The sequence below is a fragment of the Schistocerca cancellata genome, chromosome 12 (genome assembly GCF_023864275.1).
Source record: "Schistocerca cancellata isolate TAMUIC-IGC-003103 chromosome 12, iqSchCanc2.1, whole genome shotgun sequence".
NCBI classification, from domain to species: domain Eukaryota; kingdom Metazoa; phylum Arthropoda; class Insecta; order Orthoptera; family Acrididae; genus Schistocerca; species Schistocerca cancellata.
This window is the reverse complement of record NC_064637.1, coordinates 133385408-133411031: the sequence shown is the minus strand read 5'-3', so window position 1 is coordinate 133411031 and position 25624 is coordinate 133385408. Positions and strand designations below refer to the sequence as shown.

The window sequence follows — 25624 nt, the reverse complement described above, 5'->3', positions numbered from 1 at the left end:
CACAGGCCGCACAACGGGTTGGCATACTCTGGATCAGGTGGTCGAACAGTTACTGGGGTATAGCCTCCCATTCTTGCACCAATGCCTGTTGGAGCTCCTGAAGGGTCGTAGGGGTTTGAAGACGTGCAGCGATACGTCGACCGAGAACATCCCAGACATGCTCGATCGGGTGGAGAACAGGCAGGCCACTCCATTCGCCTGATACCTTCTGTTTCAAGGTACTCCTCCACGATGGCAGCTCGGTGGGGCCGTGCGCTATGATCTATCAGGAGGAAGGTGGGATCCACTGCTCCCCGTAAAAAGGCGGACATACTGGTGCAAAACGACGTCCCGATACACCTGACCTGTTACAGTTCCTCTGTCAAAGACATGCAGGGGTGTACGTGCACCAATCATTGTTTCACCCCACACCATCAAACCACGACCTCCATACAGGAGGTCCCTTTCAAGGACATTAAGGGTTTGGTATCTGGTTCCTGGTTCACGCCAGATGAAAACTCGGCGAGAATCACTGTTCATACTGTACCTGGACCAGTACGTGAATATAACCTGGGACCACTGTTCCAAGGACCGTGTACTGTGTTCTTGACACCAGGCTTTACGGGCTCTCCTGTGACCAGGACTCAGTGGAATGCACCTTGCAGGTCTCCGGGCGAATAAACCATGTCTATTCAGTCGTCTGTAGACCGTGTGTCTGGAGATAACTGTTCCAGTGGCTACGGTAAGGTGCCGAGCAAGGCTACCTGCATTACTCCGTGGCCGTCTACGGGCACTGATGGCGAGATATCGGTCTTCTTGCGGTGTTGTACACTGTGGACGTCCCGTAGTGTGGCGCCTGGACACGTTTCCTGTCTGCTGGAATCGTTGCCATAATCCTGAGATCACACTTCGTGGTACACAGAGGGCCCATGCTACGACCTGCAGTGTTTGACCAGCCTCCAGTCGCCCTAGTATTCTACCCGTCATAAGTCATCAATATGTGTTCTTTGAGCCATTTTCAACACACAGTCACCGTTAGCACGTCTGGAAGCGGCTACACACTTACTCGCTGCACCGTACTCTGACATGCACCAACACACCTCTGCGTATGTGGACTGCTGCCAGCACCACCGTGCGACGACCGCAGGTCAGATGCACCGCATGGTCATACCCCGAGGTGATTTAAAACCGCATACCGCCCACCAGAGCGTTGTTTCACCATGTATCAGCATTATCCTTAATTTATGAGCATGAGTATAGAAATGCTGCTGGTGTCTTTCCGACGCCCAAGAAAGCCGGCAGACTATAATTGTTGACCGGGCTAGTATGAGGGCTGATCCAGTAGCGGAAACAAACATCTACGGGTTAAATGGAAATAAAACTAAAAAATTAGAAATTAAAAATTAAAAAATTCTGTAGTGCAAACAGAAGTGTTGGTAGTTCGCGAACTGGTTAACTGTTTTATTGTAGTTTTGTAGTAATGTAAATAGTGTAATATTAAAAAATTAAGTATCGGAATGAATAGTTAGTATGTAGATTTATTATTATAAAAAGAAAGTGTAATGTGTATGGCAAATTTTAGCTTTTCAGGTAATAAACTGCAGTTCTGAAGAATAAATAGAGAAACAAATAAATAAATAGTGCCAGTATGTATTTTATACCCTTTCTACATCGGCCATAACTTACTTCGCCGCCCAAATAGCATAACTCTTCTCCTACTTACAGTGATTCACTTTCTGATCTAACTTCCTCACGATCACTAAAGTAATTCCTCTACCTTCCTTTACCCTCGTTTTACTATTACCGATATTCATATTTTGATATCGTTTCAAGACACTAGCGACTTCGTTCAACTGATCTTTCACGTCGTTTGCCGTCTCTGTCATAATTACAATGTAACCTTCAGGTTTCCAAATTTCTCCTAAATTTCCTTTACTGCTTGCTTTACGCACAGGTTGAATAATACTGGCAATACGCTACAACCCTGTCTCCTGTTTCCGCTGCAACTGCTTCTTTTTCATGTTCTTCGACGCGTAACTTCTGTCTGGTTGTTTACAAGTTGTGAATAACATTTCACTCGCTGTACCTTATCCCTTGTACTTCCTGAATTTCAGAAGTTTATGAAAATTTTCTCTAGCGTGTTTGTTTTTGTTGAATGTGTCTTCTAGTGTTAGCCATCGGGCCAGTATTACCTCGTGTATTATAAATTTCTTCCGGCACCAACCTGTTGTTCACGCGGGCTGGCTTCTACCAGTCGGTCCATTCATCTGTACTTTACTGAAATGGCGAGCGTGTTTGTAGCGAAATAGAATGCTGAGAGCATGGCACTCCCCGTAATGTGGCTACCGTTATTGCTATTCGCCTGTTACACATTTACTTGATGCTGACAGTAATGGGCATTTTACGACGGTTGAGACATCGCAGAGCCGTCAATGGGGCTAGGGGAGCCAGGCGGCTACATTTTATGGTGCCAGGGCGGTAGAGATTTACTATTAGTGTGAGCCTCTCAGGGCACAGTGCACCTCCACAAACCGCGGAAGCCCTGTCGCCTGAGAAATCGGCCAGACTTCTCACGGACTTGTAACATCCAGCAATGGCCACTTCCTCTGCAAACTACATGCTCAAGTACGTCACGAGAAAGCACAGGCCGCCAGGACCTCACAGCAAGAATCACGGTTATAGCTACAGTACTGGCCATTAAAATTGCTTCACCACAAATATGACGTGCTACAGACGCGAAATTTAACCGACAGGAAGAAGATGATGTGATATGCAACTGATTAGCTTTTCACAGCATTCACACAAGGTTGGCGCCGGTGGCGACACCTACAACATGCTGACATGAGGAAAGTTTCCAACCGATTTCTCACACACAAACAGTAGTTGACCGGCGTTGCCTGGTGAAACGTTGTTGTGATGCCTCGTGTAGGGAGGAGAAATGCGTACCCTCACGTTTCCGACTTTGATAAAGGTCTGATTGCACCCTATCGCGATTGCGGTTTATCGTACCGCGACATTGCTGCTCGCGTTGGTCGAGATCCAATGACTGTTAGCAGAATATGGAATAGCTGGGTTCAGGAGAGTCTTACGGAAGGCCGTGCTGGATCCCAACGGCCTCGTATCACTAGCTGTCGAGATGACAGGCATCTTATCCGCATGGCTGTAACGGATCCTGCAGCCACGTCTCGATCCCTGAGTCAAGAGATGGGGACGTTTGCAAGACAACGACCATCTGCACGAACAGTTCTACGACTTTTGCAGCAGCACGGACTATCAGCTCGGCGACCGTGGCTGCGGTTACCCTTGACGCTGCATCACAGACAGGAGCGCCTGCGATGGTGTACTCAACGACGAATCAGGGTGTACGAATGGCACAACGTCATTTTTTCGGATGAATCCATGTTCTGTTTACTCGTACAGCGTCATGATGCTCGCATCCGTGTTTGGCGATATCGCGGTGAACGCACATTGGAGCGTATATTCGCCATCGCCATACTGTCGTATCACCCGGCGTGATAGTATGGGGTGCCATTGGTTACACGTCTCGGCCACCTCTTGTTCGCATTGACGGCACTTTCAACAGTGGACGTTACATTTCAGATGTGTTACGACCCGTGGCTCTACCCTTCATTCGATCCTTGCGAAACCCTACATTTCAGCAGGATAATGCACGACCGCATGTTGCAGGTGCTGTACGGGCCTTTCTGGATACAGAAAATGTTCGACTGCTGCCCTGGCCAGCACATTCTCCAGATCAAACGTCTAGTCGATGGTGGCCGAGCAACTGGCTCGTCACAATACGCTAGTCACTAATCTTGATGAAATGTGGTAACGTGTTGAAGCTGCATGGGCAGCTGTACCTGTACACGCCATCCAAGCTCTGTTTGACTCAATGCCCAGGCATATCAAGGCCGTTATTACGTCCAGAGGTGGTTGTTCTGGGTACTGATTTCTCAGGATCTATGCACCCAAATTGCGTGAAAATGTAATCACATGTCAGTTGTAGTATAATATTTTTGCCCAATGAATACCTGTTTATCATCTGCATTTCTTCTTGGTGTAGCAATTTTAATGGCCAATAGTGTATCAAAGTATGTGACATAAACGGCCGTATCTTTAGTTGCATCTACGAAGAAGCTTAAATATTTCACACCGTACACCTCAGTATGTGGTATGAATTTCAATTTGATACCACTAGCCGTTTCTGAGAGAAATGGGTTCTTAACAGTGGGACAGACAGACAGACGACAAAGTCGTCTTCTAAGTGGGTTTCCACTTTTCATCGACTGAGAGAAGGAAACCTAAAAATGACCCTGTGGGTGTATCGTACAGGCCCTTGCAGTCGGTGGGCGAGAACCTTGAAGTGGCGTGCACGTCACGCTGCAGACCAAACGGAACCGCAGTGTGTATTTCCTGACGGTACGCCTATATGCAGCGGTATTTTTCGTACGTATTTCGTCCCTGCGCGGTGTTGGCGGTGCACTTGAGGGAGCCGCCACTCCCAGAGGCACTCGCACACGGCACGGCAGGCAGCAAACAACCCCCCCCCCTCACCACTCCCCCCGTTTTGGTTCCCTGCCGCTTTTTGCGGAGAGCGCGCTGCAAATTAACTCGCGGCCCTCTCTGGGGACCGCCGATATGTACACACGTCCAGGCTAAAAATGGCGAGCAGGCAAGAGTGCCTAGTACAGAAGATAGTTCTGTGGCTAACGTGTTGCGGTGCGGACGTGTGCTCTTTGCTCAATTCGGTATATCGCCGAGTGGAGCGCCCTCCGAGACGCGAAACGCGGCAAGTTATTCCCAAAGGGGTCTGACTGACAGATGTCAGTGCCTTCGCAAATACCACGGGCACCTGCGACGCGAAAATTGTGTGAGCTCAATTTCTTACATTATTCCTACAGGCCTCAACTACCCGCCAGGTTAGCCGAACGCGCTAACGTGCTGCTTCCTCGACTCGGTCCCGGATCAAATCCGCCCGGCGGATTAACGACGAGGGCTGGTGTGGCGACCAGCCTGAATGTGATTTTAGGCGGTTTTCCACATCCCCCTAGGTGAATACCGGGCTGGTCCCGACGTCCCGCTTCAGTTACGCGGCTCGCAGACATCTGAACACCTTCGCACTATTACACGGATTACACTAGTCGCAGACACTTGGAGTACACGAATTCCTTCCCGGGGGGGTACGGGGTGGCGGCAGGAAGAGCATCAAAAAAATGGCTCTGAGCACTATGGGACGCAACATCTGCGGTCATAAGTCCCCTAGAACTTAGAACTACTTAAACCTAACTAACCTAAGTACATCACACACATCCATGCCCGAGGCAGGATTCGAACCTGCGACCGTAGCGGTCACGCGGTTCCAGACTGAAGAGCCTTTAACCGCACGGCCACACCGGCCGGCGAAGAACATCTGGCCACCCCTTCAACTAACATTGCCACATCCGAATAACCATGCCGACCCTGCGTATCCGCGGAAAACACGGCAGAAGCAAAAGAAAGAAAAGAAAGAATTCCTGTAGGCATCAACCATACATTGTCCATGTTATCGCGGTGAGGGGGTGACAGTCATTATATAGATGACTGCGACCCAGTTTTTTTTGGGTCATCAGTCTACTGACTGCTTTGATGCGGCCCGCCACGAATTCCTTTCCTGTGCTAACCTCTTCATCTCAGAGTAGCACTTGCAACCACCTACGTCCTCAATTATTTGCTTGACGTATTCCAATCTCTGTCTTCCTCTACAGTTTTTGCCCTCTACAGCTCCCTCTAGTACCATGGAAGTCATTCCCTCATGTCTTAGCAGATGTCCTATCATCCTGTCCCTTCTCCTTATCAGTGTTTTCCACATATTCCTTTCCTCTCCGATTCTACGTAGAACCTCCTCATTTCTTACCTTATCAGTCCACCTAATTTTCAACATTCGTCTATAGCACCACATCTCAAATGCTTCGATTCTCGTCCGCAGCTCGTGGTCGTGCGATAGCGTCTCGCTTCCCACGCCCTGGTTCCCGGGTTCGATTCCCGGCGGGGCCAGGGATTTTCCCTGCCTCGTGAGGACTGGGTGTTGTGTGCTGGCCTTAGGTTAGTTAGGTTTAAGTAGTTCTAAGTTCTAGGGGACTGATGACCATCGATGTTAAGTCCCATAGTGCTCAGAGCCATTTCGATTCTCTTCTGTTCCGGTTTTCCCACAGTCCATGTTTCACTACCATATAATGCTGTACTCCAGACGTACATCCTCAGAAATTTCTTCTTCAAATTAAGGCTGGTATTTGATATCAGTAGACTTCTCTTGGCCAGAAATGCCTTTTTTGCCATAGCGAGTCTGCTTTTGATGTCCTCCTTGCTGCGTCCGACATTGGTTATTTTACTGCCTAGGTAGCAGAATTCCTTAACTTCATTGACTTCGTGACCATCAATCCTGATGTTAAGTTTCTCGCTGTTCTCATTTCTACTACTTCTCATTACCTTCGTCTCTCTCCGATTTACTCTCAAACCATACTGTGTACTCATTATACTGTTCATTCCGTTCAGCAGATCATTTAATTCTTCTTCACTTTCACTCAGGATAGCAATGTCATCAGCGAATCGTATCATTGATATCCTTTCACTTTGTATTTTAATTCCAGTCCTGAACCTTTCTTTTATTTCCATCATTGCTTCCTCGATGTACAGATTGAAGAGTAGGGGCGAAAGGCTACAGCCTTGTCTTACACCCTTCTTAATACGAGCACTTCGTTCTTGATCGTCCAGTTCTATGAAATGCAAATACCACAACAGTCTCTGATCACAAATATCTGTTCATTCAATTACCGGTTTCAGTCATTATCATCGTCATCTTCAGTTGATTTGTTTTTATGAAGTTAACACAGTAAGCATACACGGATTAGCCGAAACATTATGACCACCTGGTTAATAGCTTGTTTGGTCGTCTCTGGACTTAAATACATCACTGACTCTGCGTGTCAGAGATCCGACAGTATGTCTACGCACTGGTCATGTAAATAGCGGGCCGCTAATTTGTGCACGCGATGATTTTGCCCGTTGGTGATCCAGATGGCTTTCATTGGACTTACATTAGGCGAATTTGACCGCCGAGACATCAACGTGAGTTCACTATAATGTTCGTCAGACCACTGTAGCACGGGTCTGGCTCCCAGACACGACCAGTTATACTGTGGGGAGAGATGACATCGCCATCGGGTAAGAAGACATCAAGCATGAAGGGATGCACGTGCTTCGCAGCTGTCTGCGTGTCTTCCATTATTACCACAGGTTCCATGCAAGCGCAGTAGAATATCACTCATAGCATAATACTAATCCCACCAGCCTGCGTTCGTGGCGCGCAGCGCGTTTCGAGCCCCCATTCGACTCGACGACGTCTTTTCTGGAGACGACCATCGACCTAGTGTAGGAAAAATGTGATTCATCCGAGTGCTAGCTCAGTTACAGAAATGCGAATCAGACGCATTACGTATTCCAGGCCGTAGCAGCAGCGCCTTTGAGACGCCAGCTATGGTCACTTCCCAGCCCGCTGTAGGATCACATCGGTTCGTTTTCTTCTTGCTGGTAATGTAACTGAGATTTGGCAACAAGGCAACGTATGTTTGGCAACTCTGTGATCGACGAGTTACTTCCTGGTGTGCACGGAATTAAGCCTCAAAGTTCACTTGATTTTTCCTGTCATTTCCATTGAATAATCTGAGTTATTATCGCTTGAGGTGTAAAAAAAGATTGTAAATTTACGGTTTTCAGCCCAGGAAAGTCGTTGCATGTGGAAATCGCAACTAAACTCGTCCTTTAAATAGCGGTTTACTAGTTCTAGCCACTATCGGCCTCGTAAGAGGAATGTGCGACACATACCTCTTCGCTAGCTCTGTGCTGACGCGCTGACCTGTGAAAAAGAGGCTGTTGTGGTTCGCGGTTCCAGTCTCGTTGAACGTGACGTTTTTATCCCTTCTGTGAAAGAGCTACAAGCAGTCAGCTCAAACATCGATAAGGAAATCGCAAGAAAATACTTTCAGCTAATAGTGCAATGGTGAAAAACTCACAATGCTGCACAACAGGTAACGCCTCTTTCCGTTGCTGACAAACATATTTTGGGTCTCTAGGAATACATAACTTTATTTATGAAATGCCACATTTGCATACCTGTTGAGTATGACACAGCATAACAATTAAACACAGACCCAATCGAAATCAAAGTGAGTAGTATTTTGCTAATTCGTGCAGATAGAGACACGCTTGTGTACAGATAGTTTAATCAAAACAGACTTTCGTCGTAGGTTATCGTGGGTAGTTTTATTTCATTTCTTATAATACAGTGCACAATTTTTGTAAGGTTTCTTTTAGTGTTGTTAAAACAATACTAAACATGAGAAAGAAATTAATCATCAACGATATATGCGAATTCTCTGATGTTATCTCTAACAGTCTGACAATGCACATGCAGTTTATTGATTACATGCATGTAGAAAACTTGTTCCGAGTTAAAGCTGTCAAACATGGTTTGAAGCAGAATAAAATGCCACTACCAGACGACAGCTAATGTAGAAAATACTTTTCTGACTATTTTGGCACGATGCGCTCTCCCCATACATAATACAAAAGCTTCGAGATGCATCTGCTGCCTGGCCGTCTATTAAACCTGAAAAGAACAAAGTGTCGCAGAAGTTAGCCCTTTTTCCACATGAGGCTATTTTGGGTTGAGAAGTGAAGGGAATTATGTTCAAAGTTCGATTAAATTGGTAACTTCAGTAGACAGCAGAATTGCGTTGTAAAAAAAACAGCAGCGAATGTAATCGAACTCGTGACGTTTTATTTAAGGGGCTCCGGAACGCCCTATACGTGCAATGTTAAAATAACGCTTATAAATTACATCTTTCCTCACAAAGTATTTGAGGTAGGAAGTTGAACTTTTTACAGATTATTTATTGAAATATGGGCTACAACTTAACACAGGGATTTTACAAAATTTTAGTTCAGTTATTAAAGATGATTTTTTTCAATTGTAATGAAAATTCACAACATTTTTTTGCAATTTTTTATTTATATATTCAAAAATATACAGTTTTTTGGAAAAAGGCTGTGTTAAATTATGCAGAAGGTACTGTGTAACATTTACTGAAGGTTTGAAACAAATATGTTTGGAAGATCCTTAGAAAACATGTAATTAGTATGAGAAAATAAAAGTTTTGGGAATCGAGCGATAAAGATTGGATTAACTTTTTAGTGCATTCCAGGTCCATAGGATGGATTATCTTCATCCTCTGCAAACTCCTCCTCCAGCTTCCTCTTGTTCCTCCTCCTGTTTACTCTTGCTTGTATTTCTAGACTCTTTACAGCCCTGTCTGCAGCCCGAAGGCGTTCCTTGTCTAAAGCAAGCATCGCTCGTACCATGTTAGAACCTATCTTCATTCCCATATTTCTAAATACCTTGCACCTTACAATGTTGCCATCATTGAAAGTCGCAACAGCATCATACACACCAAAGTGAAGTGTTTCTATTCCAACAAATACAGTCTTGGGGATTCTCGACCATATAACACTATTTACACTTTCATTGGGGTTTTGAGTTTTTCCGTGAATACACTTTTTCAACAGTTCAGGTGCTGCTAAGTCTCTGAAAATAGGTTTTATCACCTCCATTATTGCATGAGGCAGACTATGCTTATGAGTGTACACTTCACTAGTTAGCAATCCTTTGTTATATTTACACCAACTGTCTTCTTCTTTGGGACACAAGCTATGTTGGGGATTTTCATCGGTTGAAGAAGTATGAAAAAAAAGAGCCCAAACAGCCTTCTTCATTTCGTCGACACTTTGTGTATTTTGCCTAATAGCCATTCCATAATAGTTCTGTATTTTGTCAATTACACTGTCAGTTAACCTTCCCTTCCCATCCAACGCTTTACCATCACTGAGTTTTTGTTTTTTGTACGAAGCTTTCAGTCGCGATATATATTGAACCATCACAGGTTAGCCACAACACATACTTTATCTCACACCACTAAAATGTACCTGATGAACACGGACGTTAATAATAACACCATTTGACAGCAGTTTAACAGCGCCACAGTGGGTCACGCCCATGTAGAACACATTTCAAAAAAAAATTTAAAAATAGTTGTAGTCTTCGGAATTGAATAAATTATATATCTATTAAAAGGTAATAGTCTGCAGATTCAGAAAACGCAAAAAAGTAAAAATTGAACTTTTCATGATTTTGAGCCTTTCCGGAGCCCCTTAATGTGCGCGACACTTAGCGTGACGCTACTAGCTGCCATCTAGCGAGAGCGCCTCCAGAAGTGGACAGCAGTTCCTCCAGACCTTCCGCATTCAACAGTGCAGTGAAATAATCCATATGGCCGGATCTAGACTTCTGAGAGACAGTTACAGCTTTTCTTTTGCACTGCAGGACGTTTTCAACAAACAGATAGCGCAATAGAGTAGCTCAACTGAAAAGGAGCACTTCCTATTTAAATTTCTGCATCCTACACTGTTGGAAGTTCTGTGTAGGTGGCAGTTACGTGATTTTATTTCGGTGATTACAAAATAGAGTCGAATGTATGCACTGGGTAGCCGAGGCAGCTAGTTCATGGCGATTCGGTCAACCAAGTGAATGAATGTGCTGAACATGCTGCAAACCATTACAGGGAGCCTGTGTGTCAAAATTCTTATCGAGTGTGCCGCAGCGGTGTTATAATAGAAAATGAGTCATCCAGAATAGGCGTTGGTGGTCTGTTGGGTTGGTGATAGGTTCCTATGATGATGGTCTAGGTTCGATTCCAACTTCTGGCGATGATTTTTAATAGGGAGAGACAGATTCTTATCTCTTCTGGCTACGCCAACTGAAGAAGCTATAATGGCATTGTGGTCTGAAATTCACATTAAACATGATATTCCTTCTCTACCAAGTAGACGTAAGGTTGAACCACAATAAAGTCAGGAGTGGCGAAATGTGGGAACTCTATCACCATTAACCTTTCTTATACTAGTTATTTATTTCTAGTGACGCAACAAACGCTATGTAGGGTCACAGGATCCTTATTCCCTCTTTTATTTGAGCTTTTGTATGTCGACAAAATTGGTTCTGAACTTGGAATGCAACTCAGACCGCTCTTAACGCGGAATTTGATCCCTTAGTGACAATACAGCACGATTATAATTTGTTGTTTGTTCAAAACTGCAGATTCCTCAACATCTCCACATATTGCGCGTGAATGGGTTCGAATGCTGGCCTGGCACTAAAGTTTTCATTATGTATTATCAAGCTCTAGCATGAGAACACCTGTCTGCTGGTGGATAATAATTTTGATTTTTAATGCACTTTCATTCGTTGTCAACATTAAGGATATTTGACGGTTTTGACTCCCAGTGAGACACTGGACTATTTGAGAGATCACTGTAAATTCAAGGATGTTTTCCGAGCTGCTGGTGGAGAAAAATGCGCTAGCTAACGTCTCTTTGTGTGTAGTCAACAACGATATGTGTGGGGTTCGATTCCCAGTCAGCACTGAAGTCTTCGTCATATTATTTCTAGTTCAAACATGCTTACATGTCGCTGCTGGCGTAAGAAACCTATATTTGACGTTCGTTTTCTCTATAATATAACAACGATAGGTGCCGGGTTGGAGTCCTGGCAAGGAAAAAATTAATGTTTCTTTTCGTCATGTCAGTTAAAACAACTACCTACCGCCGAGAAAATCCGATATGTCACAGTTGATTGTGCTTCGATAACAATCCGGTTACGTTCTGGGTTCGAATCCCTGTCTAACACAAAGCTTTACCTTACGACATATCAAGTAAGTTACTTGTGAAGAAGCAATATTTAACATCTCTCGTACTTCATTAACAGGGACAATAGATGCTGGATAGGAATTCGCGTCCGTTAAAAATGTTTACGTTATGTAATTTAAAGTTGATATTTGCTAACTGATACTGTCTAAAATCGAGGTATATCCCTCTCTGTATGCCTAGTCAGGAATGACTGTCAGTTTCCGTCAGTCACGAAATGTGAGTCTGCATGACCTGAGTTTGAATCCATATGCAGAACGAGACGGTTCGTCGTGTCAGTTGAAGTTCATACACACTCTCAACTAGCTGCTCGTGAATTACTTAATTTTTAATGTCATTTTGTGTTAAATAACAAGTGCGGTATGTTACTTTGAAGAGGAAATCATGAATACGACGAACTTACTACGTGCATTACCTATCTGACGTAATAATAAGAGTGGTAGCATTTCAGATATGCCATTTATTCCAATAAATGTGAGCTTACAAGCCTTAAGGACAGTCTTATCTGTGATAAGGTGTTCCCTGATATTTTTAGTATCGTGGTATTACTTTACATCTTGAGTTTTTGCGATGCAGAGCAGAGTTTTCTAGTGGTGACTTGTTGGAACCATTTTCAATAGTCAAACGACTGTACCAAGGAGCGATTAGAGGACCGGCTAGACAGCTGCATTATGTGGGTTGCATGCGAATCAGGCGAAATGCAATTCAGGTCGTTCGGATACTTTTGAGCACGACTGTACATTGAAATGAGAAGTCCTATCCCTCCTGCCGAATTCTCCATACGTTGCTCTCTCTGACTGCCACCTTTCTCGATCAGTCTGGCTGACCAGCACTTCCGATCATATGAACAAGTGCAAATTTGAATGGATTCATGGATCCCCACAAAACACACCCAGTTCTTCCGCCACGTGATTCGTATGCTATCCGAAAGATGGGCAATACTATGAATCATAATTTTTTCGCAAGTTTTCACAATAAAGCCCCGAATTTCGAGAAAAAATGGCGGGAGCAAAGTTGTAGACCTAGTAATCATTAACCAAAGTGTAAGGCAAGTGAGTGGGCTATTACCTAACCTTTTTAATATTTATGACGACTTCGTTCTTCGTAGATGGGAATGTGAAGCAAAGAAAGGAATGAAGATAAGGAACGAGCAAGATCTGAATGTGCTTCTGTTTGCAGGTGATACCGTTGTTATTCAAAAGAATGAATATGACCTGCAAAGACCAGTACAGCAGCTGAACTAAATATGCAACAAGTAGAACTTCAAAATTTATAGTAATAAAACGAAAATAATGGCATTCCAAGGAAAATATCCAGTCAGGTCAAGGACTGTTTTAGATAATTCAGTTTTAGAACAAATTTCTCAAATCTCTTATTTTGGCTGTGCTACAAGTTTTGGTTTTGGCACTCATGTGGAAAACAGAAATACAAATTATGAACCAGAGAATTACAGACTTAGGCTGCGAGCGGGCAATGGTTTAAATCGACCTGAGAAGTTGAAAATTTGTGCTTAACCTGGATTCGAACCCGGGGCACCACATATACACAATCAAGGCGATGACGGCCAATGATCCCTTCAGAGCAGATGCACACCAGTCTCGAACTCTTACGGCAGTCGGCGGAATGCTGCGATGAATCAGAATAATCGGCGAGGGGCACTAAATACACTCCTGGAAATTGAAATAAGAACACCGTGAATTCATTGTCCCAGGAAGGGGAAACTTTATTGACACATTCCTGGGGTCAGATACATTACATGATCACACTGACAAAACCACAGGCACATAGACACAGGCAACAGAGCATGCACAATGTCGGCACTAGTACAGTGTATATCCACCTTTCGCAGCAATGCAGGCTGCTATTCTCCCATGGCGACGATCGTAGAGATGCTGGATGTAGTCCTGTGGAACGGCTTGCCATGCCGTTTCCACCTGGCGCCTCAGTTGGACCAGCGTTCGTGCTGGACGTGCAGACCGCGTGAGACGACGCTTCATCCAGTCCCAAACATGCTCAATGGGGGACAGATCCGGAGATCTTGCTGGCCAGGGTAGTTGACTTACACCTTCTAGAGCACGTTGGGTGGCACGGGATACATGCGGACGTGCATTGTCCTGTTGGAACAGCAAGTTCCCTTGCCGGTCTAGGAATGGTAGAACGATGGGTTCGATGACGGTTTGGATGTACCGTGCACTATTCAGTGTCCCCTCGACGATCACCAGTGGTGTACGGCCGGTGTAGGAGATCGCTCCCCACACCATGATGCCGGGTGTTGGCCCTGTGTGCCTCGGTCGTATGCAGTCCTGATTGTGGCGCTCACCTGCACGGCGCCAAACACGCATACGACCATCATTGGCACCAAGGCAGAAGCGACTCTCATCGCTGAAGACGACACGTCTCCATTCGTCCCTCCATTCACGCCTGTCGCGACACCACTGGAAGCGGGCTGCACGATGTTGGGGCGTGAGCGGAAGACGGCCTAACGGTGTGCGGGACCGTAGCCCAGCTTCATGGAGACGGTTGCGAATGGTCCTCGCCGATACCCCAGGAGCAACAGTGTCCCTAATTTGCTGGGAAGTGGCGGTGCGGTCCCCTACGGCACTGCGTAGGATCCTACGGTCATGGCGTGCATCCGTGCGTCGCTGCGGTCCGGTCCCAGGTCGACGGGCACGTGCACCTTCCGCCGACCACTGGCGACAACATCGATGTACTGTGGAGACCTCACGCCCCACGTGTTGAGCAATTCGGCGGTACGTCCACCCGGCCTCCCGCATGCCCACTATACGCCCTCGCTCAAAGTCCGTCAACTGCACATACGGTTCACGTCCACGCTGTCGCGGCATGCTACCAGTGTTAAAGAGTGCGATGGAGCTCCGTATGCCACGGCAAACTGGCTGACACTGACGGCGGCGGTGCACAAATGCTGCGCAGCTAGCGCCATTCGACGGCCAACACCGCGGTTCCTGGTGTGTCCGCTGTGCCGTGCGTGTGATCATTGCTTGTACAGCCCTCTCGCAGTGTCCGGAGCAAGTATGGTTGGTCTGACACACCGGTGTCAATGTGTTCTTTTTTCCATTTCCAGGAGTGTAGAAGTGTGCGGGTGACTTGAGGACTTGGGTCTGACGGGAAGTGAGCTAGACTGTGTCCGGATGGCGCAGTCGTCAGAGCGTACTTGAATTGCGTAACCATTACGGCACCTCACCTCAACCTCTCGATACCAGCAATATTCTACTGTGTTTCTGTCAAGTAGTTAACATATTTCTGAGACAACATTCAGATTTGATTACATTAATGTAGAGGTACTTTGATACATCGATATGTTTATATTGCAATGATATTATTCTTATGTGAATTCTTTATTTTGTCACTATGATCTTTGACGTACTTGTAACTCTGATTTTTGGGAACGTAAGCGGTTATTAGAGAGTCAAGTCTTGGTCGTCATGTTGAAAAGACGCAAATTGTAGTCAGTTTATAATATGTGAACTTTAACAGTGAGGAATATATTTTCAAGTATGTTTTATATTGTGAAGTGGTGTTTTGCGAGTTACGTGATATTGCAACAAAAGTAATAAAAAAGAAGTGTAACTTAAATTCGGAGTGCTGATTACTTATTTACATCACCATTGTCCTAACTTGCAAAAGTTTAATCTTCAAGAATGGTTTATGAAACACATCTATAAAACTTTTGAATATCGCAGAATAACACCTACGCCTCTTTGCATCCGAGCTTGGAATCATCACTACCTAGATTTTCGGCGATTGAGCCATGAGTTCACCACGAGACCAGCGTGGGAAACACGAAAAGATGAGTGCCTAGTTTATCCATTATTTCAAGAAATTACTTTATTAACTGTGCTCTAATGACACCTGCCACATAATATAACTTTGTTGTTGCCCAAAAATGCAATATTTAGCAGCGTGAGCAACACTACAATCATAATTAATTTTTGGCCTTTGTCGTGGTAGGGTTGTTAGAAGGTCCAGGTTCGAATTCACGTCTGGTACAAATTATCCCCACTGATCTGAATCAATGCCCTCTCGCGGCAAATACCCGTACTTCCTTTGTGTCTTAATTCACAGTGGATGCTGGATCAAAATGGTATCTATTCTTTCGGACATTGCTCAAGGAACACACACACACACACACACACACACACACACACACACACACACACAAGCGCGCGCGCGCACACACACACGAAATTCAACCAGCAGAGATGAAGTTCAGGTTCCTAAAGAAGACTGAGGGCTGCAGAGGAACACAGATGATTGGTATGAAGATATTAGAGCAGAATTAAATATTTTCAACAAGAACGAAAAAATTTGAAAGTATCATGAGGATTATGAACCTCATGAGAATGCCAGGTTACAGAATTCCGCAGAACATCCTGAACTACAGGCCGAATGGGAAAGAAAGATATTAAAAGACTTCGAAGAAGATGGGAACGATTTAGTTTGTGAGTTAGGAACAGGCCACAGCCTAATCCTTGAAAGGAAGATGATGGTGGTGGTGATAATGATGGTGAGATGATGATGATGATGATCATGCACTTGACAATGTTTTACCTTGGAACAGTTTTTCAGATTTGTAAACACCTTACTTTTCAGATGTAATTTTTGTAATTTTAGAAAAAGACTGCAGTACAAATAAAATGAATGTTACCATTTCGAAATGGAAGAAGAGACTATAGTAAACATTTATTACCGAGCCTGTGCGGTCGGTCCCGGCGGTGGTTCGAGTCCTCCCTCGGGCATGGGTGTGTGTGTGTTTGTCCTTAGGGTAATTTAGGTTAAGTAGTGTGTAAGCTTAGGGACTGATGGCCTTAGCAGTTAAGTCAAATAAGATTTCAGACACATTTGAACATTTTATTACCGAGCTCGCCAGAGGCGAAAGTAAGGAAAGCGTTCCAAACCCAAAACAGTCTCCACTTTTGGTAGTATTCAAATTGTTCAAATGGCTCTGAGCACTATGGGACTCAACTGCTGAGGTCATTAGTCCCCTAGAACTTAGAACTAGTTAAACCTAACTAACCTAAGGACATCACACACATCCATGCCCGAGGCAGGATTCGAACCTGCGACCGTTGCGGTCTCGCGGTTCCAGACTGCAGCGCCAGAACCGCGCGGCGACTTCGGCCGGCTTTTGGTAGTATTCTAAGATAAATATCAGCAGTTAATGTCACATCAAATATTAATGACTTTCCAAAAAATGATTAATTTCATGTCAGTTATTACCTTTGGTATTTGAACGGACTGATTAATTTCAAGACGACGTTGCCATGTTCAAAGAACCGGTGTATTTCACAGGAAACGTTATTGGTGACGCTACAACACCAGAAGGAGAGTTACTATATGAAATTAGTTACAGTCAGTCAGACAAGAGAAACACCTAGAGAAGGGGAGACTTTTTGTACATTTGGTGAAAAATGTTAGCTATACTACTTCTCTGGCCGGCCGAAGTGGCCGTGCGGTTAAAGGCGCTGCAGTCTGGAACCGCAAGACCGCTACGGTCGCAGGTTCGAATCCTGCCTCGGGCATGGATGTGTGTGATGTCCTTAGGTTAGTTAGGTTTAACTAGTTCTAAGTTCTAGGGGACTAATGACCTCAGCAGTTGAGTCCCATAGTGCTCAGAGCCATTTGAACCATTTGAACTACTTCTCTGTATATAAAAGTCTACGTCCTGACTGACTGGTCATCACCCAACCCTCGTCACTACGGATATAAACCTGACATTTCGAGAAACTGTGGATCTGATATTGTAGGCGTCGTTTAAGAAACGATTTTAGGGGATGAAAGGCTTTATGAGAAAGCTTAAGGCAATTTTTCCACTAGGACTACGAAAACTGGTATTTGGTTTCTCAGTCAGGAACCAGAAAATACGTGTTTCAGCATTTTGGAAATTCAACCACTAAGGCGGTAAAATAGTGGGTAAAAATTTTCTTGAAAATAAATAATTACTAATGAACTAATAAAGAATTTTTAAGGCTACATCTATGACAATTGGTATTTGACTTCTCGGTTACAAATAAAAAAGGTACGTGTTTCACTGTTTCTGCAAATTCAGGTCCTTAGGGAGTGCAATAGAGGATGAAAATTTTGAAGAAAATATTTCTTTACATTAAAAAAAATTTGAAGCTGAAGTTATGAAAATTGGTATTTCACTTCTCTGTCAAATATGAAGAAATATTTGTTAGGAGATGAAAGTTGTCATGGAAATATCTCCAGAAGAACGCAAGAGGCACGATTCAAAAAGACATTGGACTCCAGCTGCCAGAATCGACTTTTTGTCCGAAGTGTATTCGTGAAAGACTGTGTTTATATGGCCTTAATTAGTGTGGAAATCTGAGAAGGTGTTGCAACTTGTGGACAACATAAAAATTCTATTAAATAAAAAAAGTCTCTACAGGTCATTCACTCTATGCGAGCGAAGCAGAGGGCGCTAAGGTAGCTCCTTCAGTAATTAGGAACCATGCAGAAGACAGAAATGAATTTTAATTAACAAGCCCAAAGGGGAAACGCCTACCCGGGAGAGGAAATCAGCGCAGCTGAAATGTTTACTCACTCGACAGACCGTACTACAAATAAAAGCCGAGCATTATTTCCGTGCGTTATATTGTCAAGTGGAGAACGTATATATTGTATGGCATCCCGTCGGGAGCAGAAGTGACATGTTGATAGTCACTGCTGAGTGAAACTAAAGAGCTGACATTTATTGGACGTGTAAATGTGCTTCGGTGCTTGTTAAGCTCATTTGGGGAAAAAATCAGCGAAAAAAAGGTTAATTAGGTTGCAGTAATTGGAGTCGTGTGTACGGCTAAACAGCTGTCTGTCAAACTAAATGGTGTGCTAAAATTTATCTTATAAAAAGATTTTTACTGTAGGACGACATTTCAATTTATTAATGGTTATTTTACTACGAGTAATAGGTAACGTCAATTATTAATTGACGAATCTTGATGAAAGGTAAAAAGAGACCTCTGTAAGAAAACTACATTCATTTTTTCTAAAAGGACACAAATAACTTCTGAAGGAAGCGGAGACTTTCTCCTCCGACGTTTTATGTCTCTTCTAGTCTTCATTATAGTCTTTGAAAAAACACTACATGCGGTTCAGAACTTGTAAGGTGTGTCCCGCGAGTATATGCCTAATATACGATGACAAGCAGATAGAAGAAGTGGACAGTGTTAAATTCTTGGGTTTACAGCTTGATAATAAATTCAACTGGGAGGAGCACACCACAGAACTGCTGAAGCGACTTAACAAATGTCTATTGTGTCTATTGTGTCAGACATAGGAGATATAAAAATGAAAAAGCTGGCATACTATGCTTACTTTCATTCCATAATGTAATATGGGATTATTTTTTGGGGTAATTCGTCAAGCCAAGCTAAAGTTTTCCGGGCGCAAAAACGTGCAGTGAGGGTTATATGTGGTGTGAACTCAAGAACATCCTGCAGAAGCCTGTTTAGGGAACTAGGGATACTAACTACAGCTTCCCAATATATTATTCCTTAATGAAATTTGTCATTAAAATATATCACTTTTTCAAACCAACAGCTCAATTCATGGAATCAATACTAGAAATAAGAATAATCTTCATAAGGATTTAAAGTCACTTGGTCTTGTGCATTATTCAGGAACACACATTTTCAATAACTTGCCAGCAGCCATAAAAAGCTTAACAACCAATGACATTCAGGTTGAGAGAAGCCTAAAGGATTTATTGGTGGCCAACTCCTTCTACTCCGTTGTTGAATTTCTCAGTAAAACCAACTGATATTTATATATGTAAGTACAATATAACGTTTGCACAATTTCAGTGCAGTAATGTGCTCACTGTAAATAAGTGTGTGTGTGTGTGTGTGTGTGTGTGTGTGAGAGAGAGAGAGAGAGAGAGAGAGAGAGAGAGAGAGAGAGAGAGAGAGTACAATCTAACTTCTGCACCATTTCATTGCAGTAATGTGTTCATTGTAAATAAGTATTATAGTAAAATTCCTGGCAGATTAAAACTGTGTGCCCGACCGAGACTCGAACTCGGAACCTTTGCCTTTCGCGGGCAAGTGCTCTACCACCTGAGCTACCGAAGCACTACTCACGCCCGGTACTCACAGCTTTACTTCTGCCAGTATCTCGTCTCCTACCTTTCAAGTAAAGCTGTGAGTACCGGGCATGAGTCGTGCTTCGGTAGCTCAGATGGTAGAGCACTTGCCCGCGAAAGGCAAAGGTCCCGAGTTCGAGTCTCGGTCGGGCACACAGTTTTAATCTGCCAGGAAGTTTCATATCAGCGCACACTCCGCTGCAGAGTGAAAATCTCATTCTGGAAGTATTATAGTAGTTGTATTACATGTTTATTACCTTATAAATAAATAAAAAACTTTTTTATTTTAAATTCTATGCATTAGTATTTGTAAAATGACTCTTTCAAATAGTGTTCATTAAAAAATGACGATCATTCCACTTGGGACCTGTGGAATGGTACATTAGCTTATTTGTTTTAGTTGTAAATATTTGCCATGTATTGTTGTTTTTCTGACATGTTCTACATCCTGGAGGACCTCCTCACTACGGATCAATTGGAATGAAAGTAAATCTAATCTAATCTAATCTAACGAGGTAGTGTTACCGAAATCCAGCATTGTACATTCTTATGAAATAATGAGAGTTTCTCTCATAAGTATCGGTGTCAGCCACTTATTGTAGCGAAGCTTGATGTTACCGTATTGAATCTGTTTAATGAATTTATCTGTTTCACGTGGGTGTATCACGAAATTGTTCTCACATTGTTTGAAGGCAAAGAGAGCGATGGCGCATTGCGGCATGTACAATGGTCGTTCAATAAGTAGTGCCCCACATTTTTTTAAAAAGCCATTAACATACATAGATAAACGTCATTGTTGGTGCTTCAGATCTGATGTTAGTTCTGTGCGCCGGTGAAGTTTCGAACCGTTCTGGTAGATGGCAGAGCCGTAGTTCAGCGTCAAAATGGTGTCTACGTACGACTCACGTTACAAACAGATTGCTGTTACCGAATTCTTGTGTGCAGCAAAAGAAACCGTGGCGAAAATCCATAAACGTCTTATGGCGATGCTACAGTTGATAGAAGTACAGTTGAGCGATGGGTAAAGAAAGTTACAGCCTCAGGAAATGCAGAAGCAGAGCTCCGTGATCAGCCACGCTCGGGACGTCCTGTCACAGCCGCTGCTCCAGACATGCTGAATCTTGCGGATGCCGTATTTGTGCCGACCGGCGCATCACAACTCGACAATTGGCTCTACAGTTGTGGGTCAGGACTGGAAGTGCGTCTGCAATGATCGAGCCTCTCGGATATTCAAAGAACGTTTGTAAAATAATTTCATTACCAACAGTAAATATTTGAAGCGTTTTGAGAATATAAATAATTTTTGCCAGCAATGTTGCATTACTGATTATAATCCATCTCAAAAACCATCAACATAAAACTTTGCAAAAATTGTATTGTTGTCAAGAGAAAGTCTAACTATGAATTACGTAACTTCAGTCAAATGAATTGAAGAATAACTCCAGCTTTGCTAATAAAGAATAACGTCAGCTTTGGTAATAAATACAGCCACTTATTATGACAGCTCACCAACAGTTAATAGAGTACAGTAAACCAGAGTAAGTGTATTGATGTCGCAGTTCGATGTAGCAGTCAGATGGCGATCCAGTAACAGTAAAAAAAAAGGTAAGGAACAGGTTTGGGTTATTGCACATAACGACCGAAGGCCACGACGACGAGACATTCTATGTTTCGTCGAAATAATCAGAAAATCACTTTTAATAAGCAGCAATTAAATTTGTATGCGAAGATTGAGAAAGAGAATAAATTTCAGAGGGAAGATTTCATTTGTTATTATTAAGCAAGAGATAGAAATCCTAAGAAAATGTTACATAGTTTGTTGTAAAAGGGAAGGCTCTCAGTAACAAAAGAGAGATAGAGGAGACTGGAAGGTTTCACCAGACTGAAGCGCCTAGAACCGCTCGGCCAAAGCGGCCCGCAAAGAAGTTTAACAACTGAATATTTTAATCTGTATGTAGAAATTCTCTGTGACAGTGGTGCGTTAGGTATGTCACCTCTGGAAACGCAGCAAACCCTTGTGGTGACAGTGTTTCGGCTCGTTAGTGGATAGTGTGTGTGGCCATAGCCCGACGGCAGAACTTTTCCGACACGTGGCAGTTGGGAAAATTTGGCTCTGAAACTTCCTGGCAGATTAAAACTGTGTGCCGGACCGAGACTCGAACTCGGGACCTTTGCCTTTCGCAGGGAAGTGCTCTACCAACTGAGCTACCGAAGCACGACACACGCCCGGTACTCACAGCTTTACTTGAAGGTAGGAGACGAGATACTGGCAGAAGTAAAGCTGTGAGAGCCGAGCATGAGTCGTGCTTCGGTAGCTCAGTTGGTAGAGCACTTCCCTGCGAAAGGCAAAGGTCCCGAGTTCGAGTCTCGGTCCGGCACACAGTTTTAATCTGCCAGGAAGTTTCATATCAGCACACACTCCGCTGCAGAGTGAAAATCTCATTCTGGAAACATCCCCCAGGCTGTGGCTAAGCCATGTCTCCCCAATTCCTTTTCTTTCAGGAGTGCTAGTTCTGCAGGGTTCGCAGAAGAGCTTCTGTAAAGTTTGGAAGGTAGGAGACGAGATACTTGCAGAAGTAAAGCTGTGAGTACCGGGCGTGTGTCGTGCTTCGGTAGCTCAGTTGGTAGAGCACTTCCCTGCGAAAGGCAAAGATCCCGAGTTCGAGTCTCGGTCCGGCACACACTTTTTAATCTGCCAGGAAGTTTCATATCAGCGCACACTCCGCTGCAGAGTGAAAATCTCATTCTGGAAACATCCCCCAGGCTGTGGCTAAGCCATGTCTCCCCAATTCCTTTTCTTTCAGGAGTGCTAGTTCTGCAGGGTTCGCAGAAGAGCTTTTGTAAAGTTTGGAAGGTAGGAGACGAGATACTGGCAGAAGTAAAGCTGTGAGTACCGGGCATGAGTCGTGCTTCGGTAGCTCAGTTGGTAAAGCACTTCCCTGCGAAAGGCAAAGGTCCCGAGTTCGAGTCTCGGTCCGGCACACACTTTTTAATCTGCCAGGAAGTTTCATATCAGCGCACACTCCGCTGCAGAGTGAAAATCTCCTTCTGGAAACATCCCCCAGGCTGTGGCTAAGCCATGTCTCCCCAATTCCTTTTCTTTCAGGAGTGCTAGTTCTGCAGGGTTCGCAGAAGAGCTTCTGTAAAGTTTGGAAGGTAGGAGACGAGATACTAGCAGAAGTAAAGCTGTGAGTACCGGGCATGAGTCGTGCTTCGGTAGCTCAGTTGGTAGAGCACTTCCCTGCGAAAGGCAAAGGTCCCGCGTTCGAGTCTCGGTCCGGCACACAGTTTTAATCTGCCAGGAAGTTTCATATCAGCGCACACTCCGCTGCAGAGTGAAAATCTCATTCTGGAAACATCTCCCAGGCTGTGGCTAAGCCATGTCTCCCCAATTCCTTTTCTTTCAGGAGTGCTAGTTCTGCAGGGTTCGCAGAAGAGCTTCTGTAAAGTTTGGAAGGTAGGAGACGAGATACTGGCAGAAGTAAAGCTGTGAGTACCGGGCATGAGTCGTGCTTCGGTAGCTCAGTTGGTAGAGCACTTCCCTGCGAAAGGCAAAGATCCCGAGTTCGAGTCTCCGTCCGGCACACAGTTTTAATCTGCCAGGAAGTTTCATATCAGCGCACACTCCGCTGCAGAGTGAAAATCTCATTCTGGAAACATCCCCCAGGCTGTGGCTAAGCCATGTCTCCCCAATTCCTTTTCTTTCAGGAGTGCTAGTTCTGCAGGGTTCGCAGAAGAGCTTCTGTAAAGTTTGGAAGGTAGGAGACGAGATACTGGCAGAAGTAAAGCTGTGAGTACCGCGCGTGTGTCGTGCTTCGGTAGCTCAGTTGGTAGAGCACTTCCCTGTGAAAGGCAAAGGTCCCGAGTTTGAGTCTCGGTCCGGCACACAGTTTTAATCTGCCAGGAAGTTTCAGAGCCAAATTTTCCCAACTGCCACGTGTCGGAAAAGTTCTGCCGTCGGGCTATGGCCACACACACTATCCACTAACGAGCCGAAACACTGTCACCACAAGGGTTTGCTGCGTTTCCAGAGGTGACATACCTAACGCACCACTGTCACAGAGAATTTCTACATACAGATTAAAATATTCAGTTGTTAAACTTCTTTGCGGGCCTCTGTGGCCGAGCGGTTCTAGGCGCTTCAGTCTGGTGAAACCTTCCAGTCTCCTCTATCTCTCTTTTGTTACTGAGAGCCTTCCCTTTTACAACAAACTATGTAACATTTTCTTAGGATTTCTATCTCTTGCTTAATAATAACAAATGAAATCTTCCCTCTGAAATTTATTCTCTTTCTCAATCTTCACATACAAATTTAATTGCTGCTTATTAAAAGTGATTTTCTGATTATTTCGACGAAACAGAGAATGTTTCGTCGTCGTGGCCTTCGGTCGTTATGTGCAATAACCCAAACCTGTTCCTTACCTTTTTTTTTACTGTTACTGAATCGCCATCTGACTGCTACATCGAACTGCGACATGAATACACTTACTCTGGTTTACTGTACTCTATTAACTGTTGGTGAGCTGTCATAATAAGTGGCTGTATTTATTACCAAAGCTGACGTTATTCTTTATTAGCAAAGCTGGAGTTATTCTTTAATTCATTTGACTGAAGTTACGAAATTCATAGTTACACTTTCTCTTGACAACAATACAATTTTTGCAAAGTTTTATGCTGATGGTTTTTGAGATGGATTATAATCAGTAATGCAACATTGCTGGCAAAAATTATTTATATTCTCAAAACGCTTCAAATATTTACTGTTGGTAATGAAATTATTTTACAAACGTTATTTGAATATCCGAGAGGCTCGATCATTGCAGACGCACTTCCAGTCCTGACCCACAACTGTAGAGCCAATTGTCGAGTTGTGATGCGCCGGTCGGCACAAATACGGCATCCGCAAGATTCAGCATGTCTGGAGCAGCGGCTGTGACAGGACGTCCCGAGCGTGGCTGATCACGGAGCTCTGCTTCTGCATTTCCTGAGGCTGTAACTTTCTTTACCCATCGCTCAACTGTACTTCTATCAACTGTAGCATCGCCATAAGACGTTTATGGATTTTCGTCACGGTTTCTTTTTCTGCACACAAGAATTCAGTAACAGCAATCTGTTTGTAACGTGAGTCGTACGTAGACACCATTTTGACGCTGTACTACGGCTCTGCCATCTACTAGAACGGTTCGAAACTTCACCGGCGCACAGAACTAACATCAGATCTGAAGCACCAACAATGACGTTTATCTATGTATGTTAATGGCTTTTTAAAAAAATGTGGGGCATTACTTATTGAACGACCATTGTACATGCCGCAATGCGCCATCGCTCTCTTTGCCTTCAAACAATGTGAGAACAATTTCGTGATACACCCACGTGAAACAGATAAATTCATTAAACAGATTCAATACGGTAACATCAAGCTTCGCTACAATAAGTGGCTGACACCGATACTTATGAAAGAAACTTTCATTATTTCATAAGAATGTACAATGCTGGATTTCGGTAACACTACCTCGTTAGATTAGATTAGATTAGATTTACTTTCATTCCAATTGATCCGTAGTGAGGAGGTCCTCCAGGATGTAGAACATGTGAGAAAAACAACAATACATGGCAAATATTTACAACTAAAACAAATAAGCTAATGTACCATTCCACAGGTCCCAAGTGGAATGATCGTCATTTTTTAAGGAACACTATTTGAAAGAGTCATTTTACAAATACTAATGCATAGAATTTAAAATAAAAAAG

The 25624-nt window shown here is 43.9% G+C and overlaps 1 protein-coding gene across 1 annotated transcript in view; it reads right to left on the bottom strand.

The window, feature by feature from the left end:
- Nucleotides 1-25624, bottom strand: part of LOC126109630 (corticotropin-releasing factor-binding protein) — a 1121590-nt gene that overhangs the window by 55608 nt on the left and 1040358 nt on the right. The gene's annotated exons all lie outside the window — the stretch shown is intronic.